Source organism: Phyllobates terribilis, unplaced genomic scaffold (assembly GCF_046119375.1).
Source record: "Phyllobates terribilis strain yellow unplaced genomic scaffold, ASM4611937v1 Scaffold_40__1_contigs__length_11209783, whole genome shotgun sequence".
Lineage (NCBI taxonomy): Eukaryota > Metazoa > Chordata > Amphibia > Anura > Dendrobatidae > Phyllobates > Phyllobates terribilis.
In genome coordinates this window covers 5,381,075-5,396,104 of record NW_027362800.1, presented here as the reverse complement: position 1 = coordinate 5,396,104, position 15,030 = coordinate 5,381,075, and the positions used below count along the sequence as shown (strand labels likewise).

The window sequence follows — 15,030 nt, the reverse complement described above, 5'->3', positions numbered from 1 at the left end:
TGCACACACACCATCTATTTAGCAAATGCCCTTGTTATCAACAGCAGCCTTTTAAACTCACCTGAGCTAACAGGTATGTGAGCTGGTTACTCTGCTGCGCTTAAAATTTCTTGTTTGGTTTGCTACAATGCCTTTTCTGAAACGTTGTCTCCCTCTGCTGGAACACTGACTTCTTTCATTTAATGCCTGCAGACTATAAAAGAGAAACCAACCCAAAAAGTTTGGTTGATTAGTCTGTGGCATTCTTTTAAACTGTTGCTTATGGCGGTCTCTGTGAGCTTCTCAGTGACATTCAGCCATCCAGGTATCCCGCCTGCAGTAGACGGAATGTGGCAATGGAACGCTGGCTGCGCGTGTCATAATAGGCTCTGAGCCTTTATATACCTGCGCACAGCAGCAGCCACCTTCAGTCTGCTGCTGGACAGCCAGCAGCAGCAGCAGCAGGAGAGGTAATTAATCAGCAACCCTCCTGCTAAGGGTAGACAGCTGCTCGTTCCACCCCCCCCCCCGCCTTAATTGGTCCTCCTCCCTTCCAACGGTGTTGAGGCGGGTGGGAACAGCCGGGGGTTGAGGGTACTGTGCTAAAAGAGGTGGAGTTATGCAGATCTAAAACGCGTGGATTGCAGCAGCAGCAAGCCGAAAAGTGCAGGCATGTGAGGGATCTAGAGGTTGACAGCATGTCTTCTTAGCGGGAGTCCAGGTGGCCATCTCCACAAATGGACTTTTCAGAATCCTTGGGTGGCACCGTAGTCGGAAACCAATTCTGGTTATCGCTTCTCGGCCTTTTGGCTAAGATCAAGTGTAGTATCTGTTCTTATCAGTTTAATATCTGATACGTCCCCTATCTGGGGACCATATATTAAATTTATTTTTAGAACAGGGAGATGGAAAAAGAGCTTGCTCTGTCCACTCCACGCATTGACCTGGTATTGCAGTATCTCCAGGACCGGTGCACCCCTTCTTTAATGCAGTTTCTAAAATCAGAAAGAATTGAATTCAATGCTTTTTGTTCATTTTGCTTGTTTGTCGGATTTTGGGATGGACTCTTTGGCTTTGCTTTTCTTCTCCTCATTGGATTTTTCATGTTAAAAGTTGCAGAAGCCAGATGACAAGCTCATTTTGGTTCAACTTCAGCAACTGTGCATTGCATTGCCATGTAATGTAATGTAATGCAATGCTATCTATCTAGCTCTCCCTCTATACTTCCTTTTGGATAAACAGACATATTAGGCAAGCATTTTGGAGCTTCCACCTAAATAACTACAGGTGGTGAGATAAGCTGCACAATATAATTGACCTTTCAGTATATTGTTGCACACACACCATCTATTTAGCAAATGCCCTTGTTATCAACAGCAGCCTTTTAAACTCACCTGAGCTAACAGGTATGTGAGCTGGTTACTCTGCTGCGCTTAAAATTTCTTTTTTGGTTTGCTACAATGCCTTTTCTGAAACGTTGTCTCCCTCTGCTGGAACACTGACTTCTTTCATTTAATGCCTGCAGACTATAAAAGAGAAACCAACCCAAAAAGTTTGGTTGATTAGTCTGTGGCATTCTTTTAAACTGTTGCTTATGGCGGTCTCTGTGAGCTTCTCAGTGACATTCAGCCATCCAGGTTTCCCGCCTGCAGTAGACGGAATGTGGCAATGGAACGCTGGCTGTGCGTGTCATAATAGGCTCTGAGCCTTTATATACCTGCGCACAGCAGCAGCCACCTTCAGTCTGCTGCTGGACAGCCAGCAGCAGCAGCAGGAGAGGTAATTAATCAGCAACCCTCCTGCTAAGGGTAGACAGCTGCTCGTTCCACCCCCCCCCGCCTTAATTGGTTCTCCTCCCTTCCAACGGTGTTGAGGCGGGTGGGAACAGCCGGGGGTTGAGGGTACTGTGCTAAAAGAGGTGGAGTTATGCAGATCTAAAACGCGTGGATTGCAGCAGCAGCAAGCCGAAAAGTGCAGGCATGTGAGGGATCTAGAGGTTGACAGCATGTCTTCTTAACGGGAGTCCAGGTGGCCATCTCCACAAATGGACTTTTCAGAATCCTTGGGTGGCACCGTAGTCGGAAACCAATTCTGGTTATCGCTTCTCGGCCTTTTGGCTAAGATCAAGTGTAGTATCTGTTCTTATCAGTTTAATATCTGATACGTCCCCTATCTGGGGACCATATATTAAATGGATTTTTAGAACAGGGAGATGGAAAAAGAGCTTGCTCTGTCCACTCCACGCATTGACCTGGTATTGCAGTATCTCCAGGACCGGTGCACCCCTTCTTTAATGCAGTTTCTAAAATCAGAAAGAATTGAATTCAATGCTTTTTGTTCATTTTGCTTGTTTGTCGGATTTTGGGATGGACTCTTTGGCTTTGCTTTTCTTCTCCTCATTGGATTTTTCATGTTAAAAGTTGCAGAAGCCAGATGACAAGCTCATTTTGGTTCAACTTCAGCAACTGTGCATTGCATTGCCATGTAATGTAATGTAATGCAATGCTATCTATCTAGCTCTCCCTCTATACTTCCTTTTGGATAAACAGACATATTAGGCAAGCATTTTGGAGCTTTCACCTAAATAACTACAGGTGGTGAGATAAGCTGCACAATATAATTGACCTTTCAGTATATTGTTGCACACACAACATCTATTTAGCAAATGCCCTTGTTATCAACAGCAGCCTTTTAAACTCAAATGAGCTAACAGGTATGTGAGCTGGTTACTCTGCTGCGCTTAAAATTTCTTTTTTGGTTTGCTACAATGCCTTTTCTGAAACGTTGTCTCCCTCTGCTGGAACACTGACTTCTTTCATTTAATGCCTGCAGACTATAAAAGAGAAACCAACCCAAAAAGTTTGGTTGATTAGTCTGTGGCATTCTTTTAAACTGTTGCTTATGGCGGTCTCTGTGAGCTTCTCAGTGACATTCAGCCATCCAGGTATCCCGCCTGCAGTAGACGGAATGTGGCAATGGAACGCTGGCTGCGCGTGTCATAATAGGCTCTGAGCCTTTATATACCTGCGCACAGCAGCAGCCACCTTCAGTCTGCTGCTGGACAGCCAGCAGCAGCAGCAGCAGGAGAGGTAATTAATCAGCAACCCTCCTGCTAAGGGTAGACAGCTGCTCGTTCCACCCCCCCCCCGCCTTAATTGGTTCTCCTCCCTTCCAACGGTGTTGAGGCGGGTGGGAACAGCCGGGGGTTGAGGGTACTGTGCTAAAAGAGGTGGAGTTATGCAGATCTAAAACGCGTGGATTGCAGCAGCAGCAAGCCGAAAAGTGCAGGCATGTGAGGGATCTAGAGGTTGACAGCATGTCTTTTTAACGGGAGTCCAGGTGGCCATCTCCACAAATGGACTTTTCAGAATCCTTGGGTGGCACCGTAGTCGGAAACCAATTCTGGTTATCGCTTCTCGGCCTTTTGGCTAAGATCAAGTGTAGTATCTGTTCTTATCAGTTTAATATCTGATACGTCCCCTATCTGGGGACCATATATTAAATGGATTTTTAGAACAGGGAGATGGAAAAAGAGCTTGCTCTGTCCACTCCACGCATTGACCTGGTATTGCAGTATCTCCAGGACCGGTGCACCCCTTCTTTAATGCAGTTTCTAAAATCAGAAAGAATTGAATTCAATGCTTTTTGTTCATTTTGCTTGTTTGTCGGATTTTGGGATGGACTCTTTGGCTTTGCTTTTCTTCTCCTCATTGGATTTTTCATGTTAAAAGTTGCAGAAGCCAGATGACAAGCTCATTTTGGTTCAACTTCAGCAACTGTGCATTGCATTGCCATGTAATGTAATGTAATGCAATGCTATCTATCTAGCTCTCCCTCTATACTTCCTTTTGGATAAACAGACATATTAGGCAAGCATTTTGGAGCTTTCACCTAAATAACTACAGGTGGTGAGATAAGCTGCACAATATAATTGACCTTTCAGTATATTGTTGCACACACACCATCTATTTAGCAAATGCCCTTGTTATCAACAGCAGCCTTTTAAACTCACCTGAGCTAACAGGTATGTGAGCTGGTTACTCTGCTGCGCTTAAAATTTCTTTTTTGGTTTGCTACAATGCCTTTTCTGAAACGTTGTCTCCCTCTGCTGGAACACTGACTTCTTTCATTTAATGCCTGCAGACTATAAAAGAGAAACCAACCCAAAAAGTTTGGTTGATTAGTCTGTGGCATTCTTTTAAACTGTTGCTTATGGCGGTCTCTGTGAGCTTCTCAGTGACATTCAGCCATCCAGGTATCCCGCCTGCAGTAGACGGAATGTGGCAATGGAACGCTGGCTGCGCGTGTCATAATAGGCTCTGAGCCTTTATATACCTGCGCACAGCAGCAGCCACCTTCAGTCTGCTGCTGGACAGCCAGCAGCAGCAGCAGCAGGAGAGGTAATTAATCAGCAACCCTCCTGCTAAGGGTAGACAGCTGCTCGTTCCACCCCCCCCCCGCCTTAATTGGTTCTCCTCCCTTCCAACGGTGTTGAGGCGGGTGGGAACAGCCGGGGGTTGAGGGTACTGTGCTAAAAGAGGTGGAGTTATGCAGATCTAAAACGCGTGGATTGCAGCAGCAGCAAGCCGAAAAGTGCAGGCATGTGAGGGATCTAGAGGTTGACAGCATGTCTTCTTAACGGGAGTCCAGGTGGCCATCTCCACAAATGGACTTTTCAGAATCCTTGGGTGGCACCGTAGTCGGAAACCAATTCTGGTTATCGCTTCTCGGCCTTTTGGCTAAGATCAAGTGTAGTATCTGTTCTTATCAGTTTAATATCTGATACGTCCCCTATCTGGGGACCATATATTAAATGGATTTTTAGAACAGGGAGATGGAAAAAGAGCTTGCTCTGTCCACTCCACGCATTGACCCGGTATTGCAGTATCTCCAGGACCGGTGCACCCCTTCTTTAATGCAGTTTCTAAAATCAGAAAGAATTGAATTCAATGCTTTTTGTTCATTTTGCTTGTTTGTCGGATTTTGGGATGGACTCTTTGGCTTTGCTTTTCTTCTCCTCATTGGATTTTTCATGTTAAAAGTTGCAGAAGCCAGATGACAAGCTCATTTTGGTTCAACTTCAGCAACTGTGCATTGCATTGCCATGTAATGTAATGTAATGCAATGCTATCTATCTAGCTCTCCCTCTATACTTCCTTTATGATAAACAGACATATTAGGCAAGCATTTTGGAGCTTTCACCTAAATAACTACAGGTGGTGAGATAAGCTGCACAATATAATTGACCTTTCAGTATATTGTTGCACACACACCATCTATTTAGCAAATGCCCTTGTTATCAACAGCAGCCTTTTAAACTCACCTGAGCTAACAGGTATGTGAGCTGGTTACTCTGCTGCGCTTAAAATTTCTTTTTTGGTTTGCTACAGTGCCTTTTCTGAAACGTTGTCTCCCTCTGCTGGAACACTGACTTCTTTCATTTAATGCCTGCAGACTATAAAAGAGAAACCAACCCAAAAAGTTTGGTTGATTAGTCTGTGGCATTCTTTTAAACTGTTGCTTATGGCGGTCTCTGTGAGCTTCTCAGTGACATTCAGCCATCCAGGTATCCCGCCTGCAGTAGACGGAATGTGGCAATGGAACGCTGGCTGCGCGTGTCATAATAGGCTCTGAGCCTTTATATACCTGCGCACAGCAGCAGCCACCTTCAGTCTGCTGCTGGACAGCCAGCAGCAGCAGCAGCAGGAGAGGTAATTAATCAGCAACCCTCCTGCTAAGGGTAGACAGCTGCTCGTTCCACCCCCCCTCCCCCGCCTTAATTGGTTCTCCTCCCTTCCAACGGTGATGAGGCGGGTGGGAACAGCCGGGGGTTGAGGGTACTGTGCTAAAAGAGGTGGAGTTATGCAGATCTAAAACGCGTGGATTGCAGCAGCAGCAAGCCGAAAAGTGCAGGCATGTGAGGGATCTAGAGGTTGACAGCATGTCTTCTTAACGGGAGTCCAGGTGGCCATCTCCACAAATGGACTTTTCAGAATCCTTGGGTGGCACCGTAGTCGGAAACCAATTCTGGTTATCGCTTCTCGGCCTTTTGGCTAAGATCAAGTGTAGTATCTGTTCTTATCAGTTTAATATCTGATACGTCCCCTATCTGGGGACCATATATTAAATGGATTTTTAGAACAGCGAGATGGAAAAAGAGCTTGCTCTGTCCACTCCACGCATTGACCTGGTATTGCAGTATCTCCAGGACCGGTGCACCCCTTCTTTAATGCAGTTTCTAAAATCAGAAAGAATTGAATTCAATGCTTTTTGTTCATTTTGCTTGTTTGTCGGATTTTGGGATGGACTCTTTGGCTTTGCTTTTCTTCTCCTCATTGGATTTTTCATGTTAAAAGTTGCAGAAGCCAGATGACAAGCTCATTTTGGTTCAACTTCAGCAACTGTGCATTGCATTGCCATGTAATGTAATGTAATGCAATGCTATCTATCTAGCTCTCCCTCTATACTTCCTTTTGGATAAACAGACATATTAGGCAAGCATTTTGGAGCTTTCACCTAAATAACTACAGGTGGTGAGATAAGCTGCACAATATAATTGACCTTTCAGTATATTGTTGCACACACACCATTTATTTAGCAAATGCCCTTGTTATCAACAGCAGCCTTTTAAACTCACCTGAGCTAACAGGTATGTGAGCTGGTTACTCTGCTGCGCTTAAAATTTCTTTTTTGGTTTGCTACAATGCCTTTTCTGAAACGTTGTCTCCCTCTGCTGGAACACTGACTTCTTTCATTTAATGCCTGCAGACTATAAAAGAGAAACCAACCCAAAAAGTTTGGTTGATTAGTCTGTGGCATTCTTTTAAACTGTTGCTTATGGCGGTCTCTGTGAGCTTCTCAGTGACATTCAGCCATCCAGGTATCCCGCCTGCAGTAGACGGAATGTGGCAATGGAACGCTGGCTGCGCGTGTCATAATAGGCTCTGAGCCTTTATATACCTGCGCACAGCAGCAGCCACCTTCAGTCTGCTGCTGGACAGCCAGCAGCAGCAGCAGCAGGAGAGGTAATTAATCAGCAACCCTCCTGCTAAGGGTAGACAGCTGCTCGTTCCACCCCCCCCCCCCCGCCTTAATTGGTTCTCCTCCCTTCCAACGGTGTTGAGGCGGGTGGGAACAGCCGGGGGTTGAGGGTACTGTGCTAAAAGAGGTGGAGTTATGCAGATCTAAAACGCGTGGATTGCAGCAGCAGCAAGCCGAAAAGTGCAGGCATGTGAGGGATCTAGAGGTTGACAGCATGTCTTCTTAACGGGAGTCCAGGTGGCCATCTCCACAAATGGACTTTTCAGAATCCTTGGGTGGCACCGTAGTCGGAAACCAATTCTGGTTATCGCTTCTCGGCCTTTTGGCTAAGATCAAGTGTAGTATCTGTTCTTATCAGTTTAATATCTGATACGTCCCCTATCTGGGGACCATATATTAAATGGATTTTTAGAACAGGGAGATGGAAAAAGAGCTTGCTCTGTCCACTCCACGCATTGACCTGGTATTGCAGTATCTCCAGGACCGGTGCACCCCTTCTTTAATGCAGTTTCTAAAATCAGAAAGAATTGAATTCAATGCTTTTTGTTCATTTTGCTTGTTTGTCGGATTTTGGGATGGACTCTTTGGCTTTGCTTTTCTTCTCCTCATTGGATTTTTCATGTTAAAAGTTGCAGAAGCCAGATGACAAGCTCATTTTGGTTCAACTTCAGCAACTGTGCATTGCATTGCCATGTAATGTAATGTAATGCAATGCTATCTATCTAGCTCTCCCTCTATACTTCCTTTTGGATAAACAGACATATTAGGCAAGCATTTTGGAGCTTTCACCTAAATAACTACAGGTGGTGAGATAAGCTGCACAATATAATTGACCTTTCAGTATATTGTTGCACACACACCATCTATTTAGCAAATGCCCTTGTTATCAACAGCAGCCTTTTAAACTCACCTGAGCTAACAGGTATGTGAGCTGGTTACTCTGCTGCGCTTAAAATTTCTTTTTTGGTTTGCTACAATGCCTTTTCTGAAACGTTGTCTCCCTCTGCTGGAACACTGACTTCTTTCATTTAATGCCTGCAGACTATAAAAGAGAAACCAACCCAAAAAGTTTGGTTGATTAGTCTGTGGCATTCTTTTAAACTGTTGCTTATGGCGGTCTCTGTGAGCTTCTCAGTGACATTCAGCCATCCAGGTATCCCGCCTGCAGTAGACGGAATGTGGCAATGGAACGCTGGCTGCGCGTGTCATAATAGGCTCTGAGCCTTTATATACCTGCGCACAGCAGCAGCCACCTTCAGTCTGCTGCTGGACAGCCAGCAGCAGCAGCAGCAGGAGAGGTAATTAATCAGCAACCCTCCTGCTAAGGGTAGACAGCTGCTCGTTCCACCCCCCCCCCCGCCTTAATTGGTTCTCCTCCCTTCCAACGGTGTTGAGGCGGGTGGGAACAGCCGGGGGTTGAGGGTACTGTGCTAAAAGAGGTGGAGTTATGCAGATCTAAAACGCGTGGATTGCAGCAGCAGCAAGCCGAAAAGTGCAGGCATGTGAGGGATCTAGAGGTTGACAGCATGTCTTCTTAACGAGAGTCCAGGTGGCCATCTCCACAAATGGACTTTTCAGAATCCTTGGGTGGCACCGTAGTCGGAAACCAATTCTGGTTATCGCTTCTCGGCCTTTTGGCTAAGATCAAGTGTAGTATCTGTTCTTATCAGTTTAATATCTGATACGTCCCCTATCTGGGGACCATATATTAAATGGATTTTTAGAACAGGGAGATGGAAAAAGAGCTTGCTCTGTCCACTCCACGCATTGACCTGGTATTGCAGTATCTCCAGGACCGGTGCACCCCTTCTTTAATGCAGTTTCTAAAATCAGAAAGAATTGAATTCAATGCTTTTTGTTCATTTTGCTTGTTTGTCGGATTTTGGGATGGACTCTTTGGCTTTGCTTTTCTTCTCCTCATTGGATTTTTCATGTTAAAAGTTGCAGAAGCCAGATGACAAGCTCATTTTGGTTCAACTTCAGCAACTGTGCATTGCATTGCCATGTAATGTAATGTAATGCAATGCTATCTATCTAGCTCTCCCTCTATACTTCCTTTTGGATAAACAGACATATTAGGCAAGCATTTTGGAGCTTTCACCTAAATAACTACAGGTGGTGAGATAAGCTGCACAATATAATTGACCTTTCAGTATATTGTTGCACACACACCATCTATTTAGCAAATGCCCTTGTTATCAACAGCAGCCTTTTAAACTCACCTGAGCTAACAGGTATGTGAGCTGGTTACTCTGCTGCGCTTAAAATTTCTTTTTTGGTTTGCTACAATGCCTTTTCTGAAACGTTGTCTCCCTCTGCTGGAACACTGACTTCTTTCATTTAATGCCTGCAGACTATAAAAGAGAAACCAACCCAAAAAGTTTGGTTGATTAGTCTGTGGCATTCTTTTAAACTGTTGCTTATGGCGGTCTCTGTGAGCTTCTCAGTGACATTCAGCCATCCAGGTATCCCGCCTGCAGTAGACGGAATGTGGCAATGGAACGCTGCCTGCGCGTGTCATAATAGGCTCTGAGCCTTTATATACCTTCGCACAGCAGCAGCCACCTTCAGTCTGCTGCTGGACAGCCAGCAGCAGCAGCAGCAGGAGAGGTAATTAATCAGCAACCCTCCTGCTAAGGGTAGACAGCTGCTCGTTCCACCCCCCCCCCCCGCCTTAATTGGTTCTCCTCCCTTCCAACGGTGTTGAGGCGGGTGGGAACAGCCGGGGGTTGAGGGTACTGTGCTAAAAGAGGTGGAGTTATGCAGATCTAAAACGCGTGGATTGCAGCAGCAGCAAGCCGAAAAGTGCAGGCATGTGAGGGATCTAGAGGTTGACAGCATGTCTTCTTAACGGAAGTCCAGGTGACCATCTCCACAAATGGACTTTTCAGAATCCTTGGGTGGCACCGTAGTCGGAAACCAATTCTGGTTATCGCTTCTCGGCCTTTTGGCTAAGATCAAGTGTAGTATCTGTTCTTATCAGTTTAATATCTGATACGTCCCCTATCTGGGGACCATATATTAAATGGATTTTTAGAACAAGGAGATGGAAAAAGAGCTTGCTCTGTCCACTCCACGCATAGACCTGGTATTGCAGTATCTCCAGGACCGGTGCACCCCTTCTTTAATGCAGTTTCTAAAATCAGAAAGAATTGAATTCAATGCTTTTTGTTCATTTTGCTTGTTTGTCGGATTTTGGGATGGACTCTTTGGCTTTGCTTTTCTTCTCCTCATTGGATTTTTCATGTTAAAAGTTGCAGAAGCCAGATGACAAGCTCATTTTGGTTCAACTTCAGCAACTGTGCATTGCATTGCCATGTAATGTAATGTAATGCAATGCTATCTATCTAGCTCTCCCTCTATACTTCCTTTTGGATAAACAGACATATTAGGCAAGCATTTTGGAGCTTTCACCTAAATAACTACAGGTGGTGAGATAAGCTGCACAATATAATTGACCTTTCAGTATATTGTTGCACACACACCATCTATTTAGCAAATGCCCTTGTTATCAACAGCAGCCTTTTAAACTCACCTGAGCTAACAGGTATGTGAGCTGGTTACTCTGCTGCGCTTAAAATTTCTTTTTTGGTTTGCTACAATGCCTTTTCTGAAACGTTGTCTCCCTCTGCTGGAACACTGACTTCTTTCATTTAATGCCTGCAGACTATAAAAGAGAAACCAACCCAAAAAGTTTGGTTGATTAGTCTGTGGCATTCTTTTAAACTGTTGCTTATGGCGGTCTCTGTGAGCTTCTCAGTGACATTCAGCCATCCAGGTATCCCGCCTGCAGTAGACGGAATGTGGCAATGGAACGCTGGCTGCGCGTGTCATAATAGGCTCTGAGCCTTTATATACCTTCGCACAGCAGCAGCCACCTTCAGTCTGCTGCTGGACAGCCAGCAGCAGCAGCAGCAGGAGAGGTAATTAATCAGCAACCCTCCTGCTAAGGGTAGACAGCTGCTCGTTCCACCCCCCCCCCCCGCCTTAATTGGTTCTCCTCCCTTCCAACGGTGTTGAGGCGGGTGGGAACAGCCGGGGGTTGAGGGTACTGTGCTAAAAGAGGTGGAGTTATGCAGATCTAAAACGCGTGGATTGCAGCAGCAGCAAGCCGAAAAGTGCAGGCATGTGAGGGATCTAGAGGTTGACAGCATGTCTTCTTAACGGGAGTCCAGGTGGCCATCTCCACAAATGGACTTTTCAGAATCCTTGGGTGGCACCGTAGTCGGAAACCAATTCTGGTTATCGCTTCTCGGCCTTTTGGCTAAGATCAAGTGTAGTATCTGTTCTTATCAGTTTAATATCTGATACGTCCCCTATCTGGGGACCATATATTAAATGGATTTTTAGAACAGGGAGATGGAAAAAGAGCTTGCTCTGTCCACTCCACGCATTGACCTGGTATTGCAGTATCTCCAGGACCGGTGCACCCCTTCTTTAATGCAGTTTCTAAAATCAGAAAGAATTGAATTCAATGCTTTTTGTTCATTTTGCTTGTTTGTCGGATTTTGGGATGGACTCTTTGGCTTTGCTTTTCTTCTCCTCATTGGATTTTTCATGTTAAAAGTTGCAGAAGCCAGATGACAAGCTCATTTTGGTTCAACTTCAGCAACTGTGCATTGCATTGCCATGTAATGTAATGTAATGCAATGCTATCTATCTAGCTCTCCCTCTATACTTCCTTTTGGATAAACAGACATATTAGGCAAGCATTTTGGAGCTTTCACCTAAATAACTACAGGTGGTGAGATAAGCTGCACAATATAATTGACCTTTCAGTATATTGTTGCACACACACCATCTATTTAGCAAATGCCCTTGTTATCAACAGCAGCCTTTTAAACTCACCTGAGCTAACAGGTATGTGAGCTGGTTACTCTGCTGCGCTTAAAATTTCTTTTTTGGTTTGCTACAATGCCTTTTCTGAAACGTTGTCTCCCTCTGCTGGAACACTGACTTCTTTCATTTAATGCCTGCAGACTATAAAAGAGAAACCAACCCAAAAAGTTTGGTTGATTAGTCTGTGGCATTCTTTTAAACTGTTGCTTATGGCGGTCTCTGTGAGCTTCTCAGTGACATTCAGCCATCCAGGTATCCCGCCTGCAGTAGACGGAATGTGGCAATGGAACGCTGGCTGCGCGTGTCATAATAGGCTCTGAGCCTTTATATACCTGCGCACAGCAGCAGCCACCTTCAGTCTGCTGCTGGACAGCCAGCAGCAGCAGCAGGAGAGGTAATTAATCAGCAACCCTCCTGCTAAGGGTAGACAGCTGCTCGTTCCACCCCCCCCCCCGCCTTAATTGGTTCTCCTCCCTTCCAACGGTGTTGAGGCGGGTGGGAACAGCCGGGGGTTGAGGGTACTGTGCTAAAAGAGGTGGAGTTATGCAGATCTAAAACGCGTGGATTGCAGCAGCAGCAAGCCGAAAAGTGCAGGCATGTGAGGGATCTAGAGGTTGACAGCATGTCTTCTTAACGGGAGTCCAGGTGGCCATCTCCACAAATGGACTTTTCAGAATCCTTGGGTGGCACCGTAGTCGGAAACCAATTCTGGTTATCGCTTCTCGGCCTTTTGGCTAAGATCAAGTGTAGTATCTGTTCTTATCAGTTTAATATCTGATACGTCCCCTATCTGGGGACCATATATTAAATGGATTTTTAGAACAGGGAGATGGAAAAAGAGCTTGCTCTGTCCACTCCACGCATTGACCTGGTATTGCAGTATCTCCAGGACCGGTGCACCCCTTCTTTAATGCAGTTTCTAAAATCAGAAAGAATTGAATTCAATGCTTTTTGTTCATTTTGCTTGTTTGTCGGATTTTGGGATGGACTCTTTGGCTTTGCTTTTCTTCTCCTCATTGGATTTTTCATGTTAAAAGTTGCAGAAGCCAGATGACAAGCTCATTTTGGTTCAACTTCAGCAACTGTGCATTGCATTGCCATGTAATGTAATGTAATGCAATGCTATCTATCTAGCTCTCCCTCTATACTTCCTTTTGGATAAACAGACATATTAGGCAAGCATTTTGGAGCTTTCACCTAAATAACTACAGGTGGTGAGATAAGCTGCACAATATAATTGACCTTTCAGTATATTGTTGCACACACACCATCTATTTAGCAAATGCCCTTGTTATCAACAGCAGCCTTTTAAACTCACCTGAGCTAACAGGTATGTGAGCTGGTTACTCTGCTGCGCTTAAAATTTCTTTTTTGGTTTGCTACAATGCCTTTTCTGAAACGTTGTCTCCCTCTGCTGGAACACTGACTTCTTTCATTTAATGCCTGCAGACTATAAAAGAGAAACCAACCCAAAAAGTTTGGTTGATTAGTCTGTGGCATTCTTTTAAACTGTTGCTTATGGCGGTCTCTGTGAGCTTCTCAGTGACATTCAGCCATCCAGGTATCCCGCCTGCAGTAGACGGAATGTGGCAATGGAACGCTGGCTGCGCGTGTCATAATAGGCTCTGAGCCTTTATATACCTGCGCACAGCAGCAGCCACCTTCAGTCTGCTGCTGGACAGCCAGCAGCAGCAGCAGCAGGAGAGGTAATTAATCAGCAACCCTCCTGCTAAGGGTAGACAGCTGCTCGTTCCACCCCCCCCCCCGCCTTAATTGGTTCTCCTCCCTTCCAACGGTGTTGAGGCGGGTGGGAACAGCCGGGGGTTGAGGGTACTGTGCTAAAAGAGGTGGAGTTATGCAGATCTAAAACGCGTGGATTGCAGCAGCAGCAAGCCGAAAAGTGCAGGCATTTGAGGGATCTAGAGGTTGACAGCATGTCTTCTTAACGGGAGTCCAGGTGGCCATCTCCACAAATGGACTTTTCAGAATCCTTGGGTGGCACCGTAGTCGGAAACCAATTCTGGTTATCGCTTCTCGGCCTTTTGGCTAAGATCAAGTGTAGTATCTGTTCTTATCAGTTTAATATCTGATACGTCCCCTATCTGGGGACCATATATTAAATGGATTTTTAGAACAGGGAGATGGAAAAAGAGCTTGCTCTGTCCACTCCACGCATTGACCTGGTATTGCAGTATCTCCAGGACCGGTGCACCCCTTCTTTAATGCAGTTTCTAAAATCAGAAAGAATTGAATTCAATGCTTTTTGTTCATTTTGCTTGTTTGTCGGATTTTGGGATGGACTCTTTGGCTTTGCTTTTCTTCTCCTCATTGGATTTTTCATGTTAAAAGTTGCAGAAGCCAGATGACAAGCTCATTTTGGTTCAACTTCAGCAACTGTGCATTGCATTGCCATGTAATGTAATGTAATGCAATGCTATCTATCTAGCTCTCCCTCTATACTTCCTTTTGGATAAACAGACATATTAGGCAAGCATTTTGGAGCTTTCACCTAAATAACTACAGGCGGTGAGATAAGCTGCACAATATAATTGACCTTTCAGTATATTGTTGCACACACACCATCTATTTAGCAAATGCCCTTGTTATCAACAGCAGCCTTTTAAACTCACCTGAGCTAACAGGTATGTGAGCTGGTTACTCTGCTGCGCTTAAAATTTCTTTTTTGGTTTGCTACAATGCCTTTTCTGAAACGTTGTCTCCCTCTGCTGGAACACTGACTTCTTTCATTTAATGCCTGCAGACTATAAAAGAGAAACCAACCCAAAAAGTTTGGTTGATTAGTCTGTGGCATTCTTTTAAACTGTTGCTTATGGCGGTCTCTGTGAGCTTCTCAGTGACATTCAGCCATCCAGGTATCCCGCCTGCAGTAGACGGAATGTGGCAATGGAACGCTGGCTGCGCGTGTCATAATAGGCTCTGAGCCTTTATATACCTGCGCACAGCAGCAGCCACCTTCAGTCTGCTGCTGGACAGACAGCAGCAGCAGCAGCAGGAGAGGTAATTAATCAGCAACCCTCCTGCTAAGGGTAGACAGCTGCTCGTTCCACCCCCCCCACCGCCTTAATTGGTTCTCCTCCCTTCCAACGGTGTTGAGGCGGGTGGGAACAGCCGGGGGTTGAGGGTACTGTGCTAAAAGAGGTGGAGTTATGC

General features: G+C 45.3%; 11 non-coding genes across 11 annotated transcripts; all 11 read left to right on the top strand.

Annotated features, from left to right (window-relative positions):
* The first annotated feature begins 769 nt into the window (after positions 1-769).
* On the top strand, positions 770-960 carry LOC141188547 (U2 spliceosomal RNA). The gene has a single exon (XR_012262631.1). It is a non-coding gene; the product is annotated as a U2 spliceosomal RNA (small nuclear RNA).
* Positions 961-2,076: 1,116 nt separating this feature from the next.
* Positions 2,077-2,267, top strand: LOC141187939 (U2 spliceosomal RNA). The gene has a single exon (XR_012262077.1). It is a non-coding gene; the product is annotated as a U2 spliceosomal RNA (small nuclear RNA).
* A 1,120-nt stretch (positions 2,268-3,387) lies between these two features.
* LOC141187938 (U2 spliceosomal RNA) lies at positions 3,388-3,578 on the top strand. Its single transcript, XR_012262076.1, has one exon. It is a non-coding gene; the product is annotated as a U2 spliceosomal RNA (small nuclear RNA).
* A 1,120-nt stretch (positions 3,579-4,698) lies between these two features.
* LOC141184752 (U2 spliceosomal RNA) lies at positions 4,699-4,889 on the top strand. Its single transcript, XR_012259477.1, has one exon. It is a non-coding gene; the product is annotated as a U2 spliceosomal RNA (small nuclear RNA).
* Positions 4,890-6,012: 1,123 nt separating this feature from the next.
* Positions 6,013-6,203, top strand: LOC141185378 (U2 spliceosomal RNA). Its single transcript, XR_012260046.1, has one exon. It is a non-coding gene; the product is annotated as a U2 spliceosomal RNA (small nuclear RNA).
* Positions 6,204-7,326: 1,123 nt separating this feature from the next.
* LOC141187936 (U2 spliceosomal RNA) lies at positions 7,327-7,517 on the top strand. Its single transcript, XR_012262075.1, has one exon. It is a non-coding gene; the product is annotated as a U2 spliceosomal RNA (small nuclear RNA).
* A 1,121-nt stretch (positions 7,518-8,638) lies between these two features.
* LOC141187935 (U2 spliceosomal RNA) lies at positions 8,639-8,829 on the top strand. The gene has a single exon (XR_012262074.1). It is a non-coding gene; the product is annotated as a U2 spliceosomal RNA (small nuclear RNA).
* Positions 8,830-9,951: 1,122 nt separating this feature from the next.
* On the top strand, positions 9,952-10,142 carry LOC141184489 (U2 spliceosomal RNA). The gene has a single exon (XR_012259239.1). It is a non-coding gene; the product is annotated as a U2 spliceosomal RNA (small nuclear RNA).
* Positions 10,143-11,264: 1,122 nt separating this feature from the next.
* LOC141187934 (U2 spliceosomal RNA) lies at positions 11,265-11,455 on the top strand. Its single transcript, XR_012262073.1, has one exon. It is a non-coding gene; the product is annotated as a U2 spliceosomal RNA (small nuclear RNA).
* A 1,118-nt stretch (positions 11,456-12,573) lies between these two features.
* On the top strand, positions 12,574-12,764 carry LOC141187933 (U2 spliceosomal RNA). The gene has a single exon (XR_012262072.1). It is a non-coding gene; the product is annotated as a U2 spliceosomal RNA (small nuclear RNA).
* A 1,121-nt stretch (positions 12,765-13,885) lies between these two features.
* On the top strand, positions 13,886-14,076 carry LOC141187932 (U2 spliceosomal RNA). Its single transcript, XR_012262071.1, has one exon. It is a non-coding gene; the product is annotated as a U2 spliceosomal RNA (small nuclear RNA).
* The last annotated feature ends 954 nt before the right edge of the window (positions 14,077-15,030 follow it).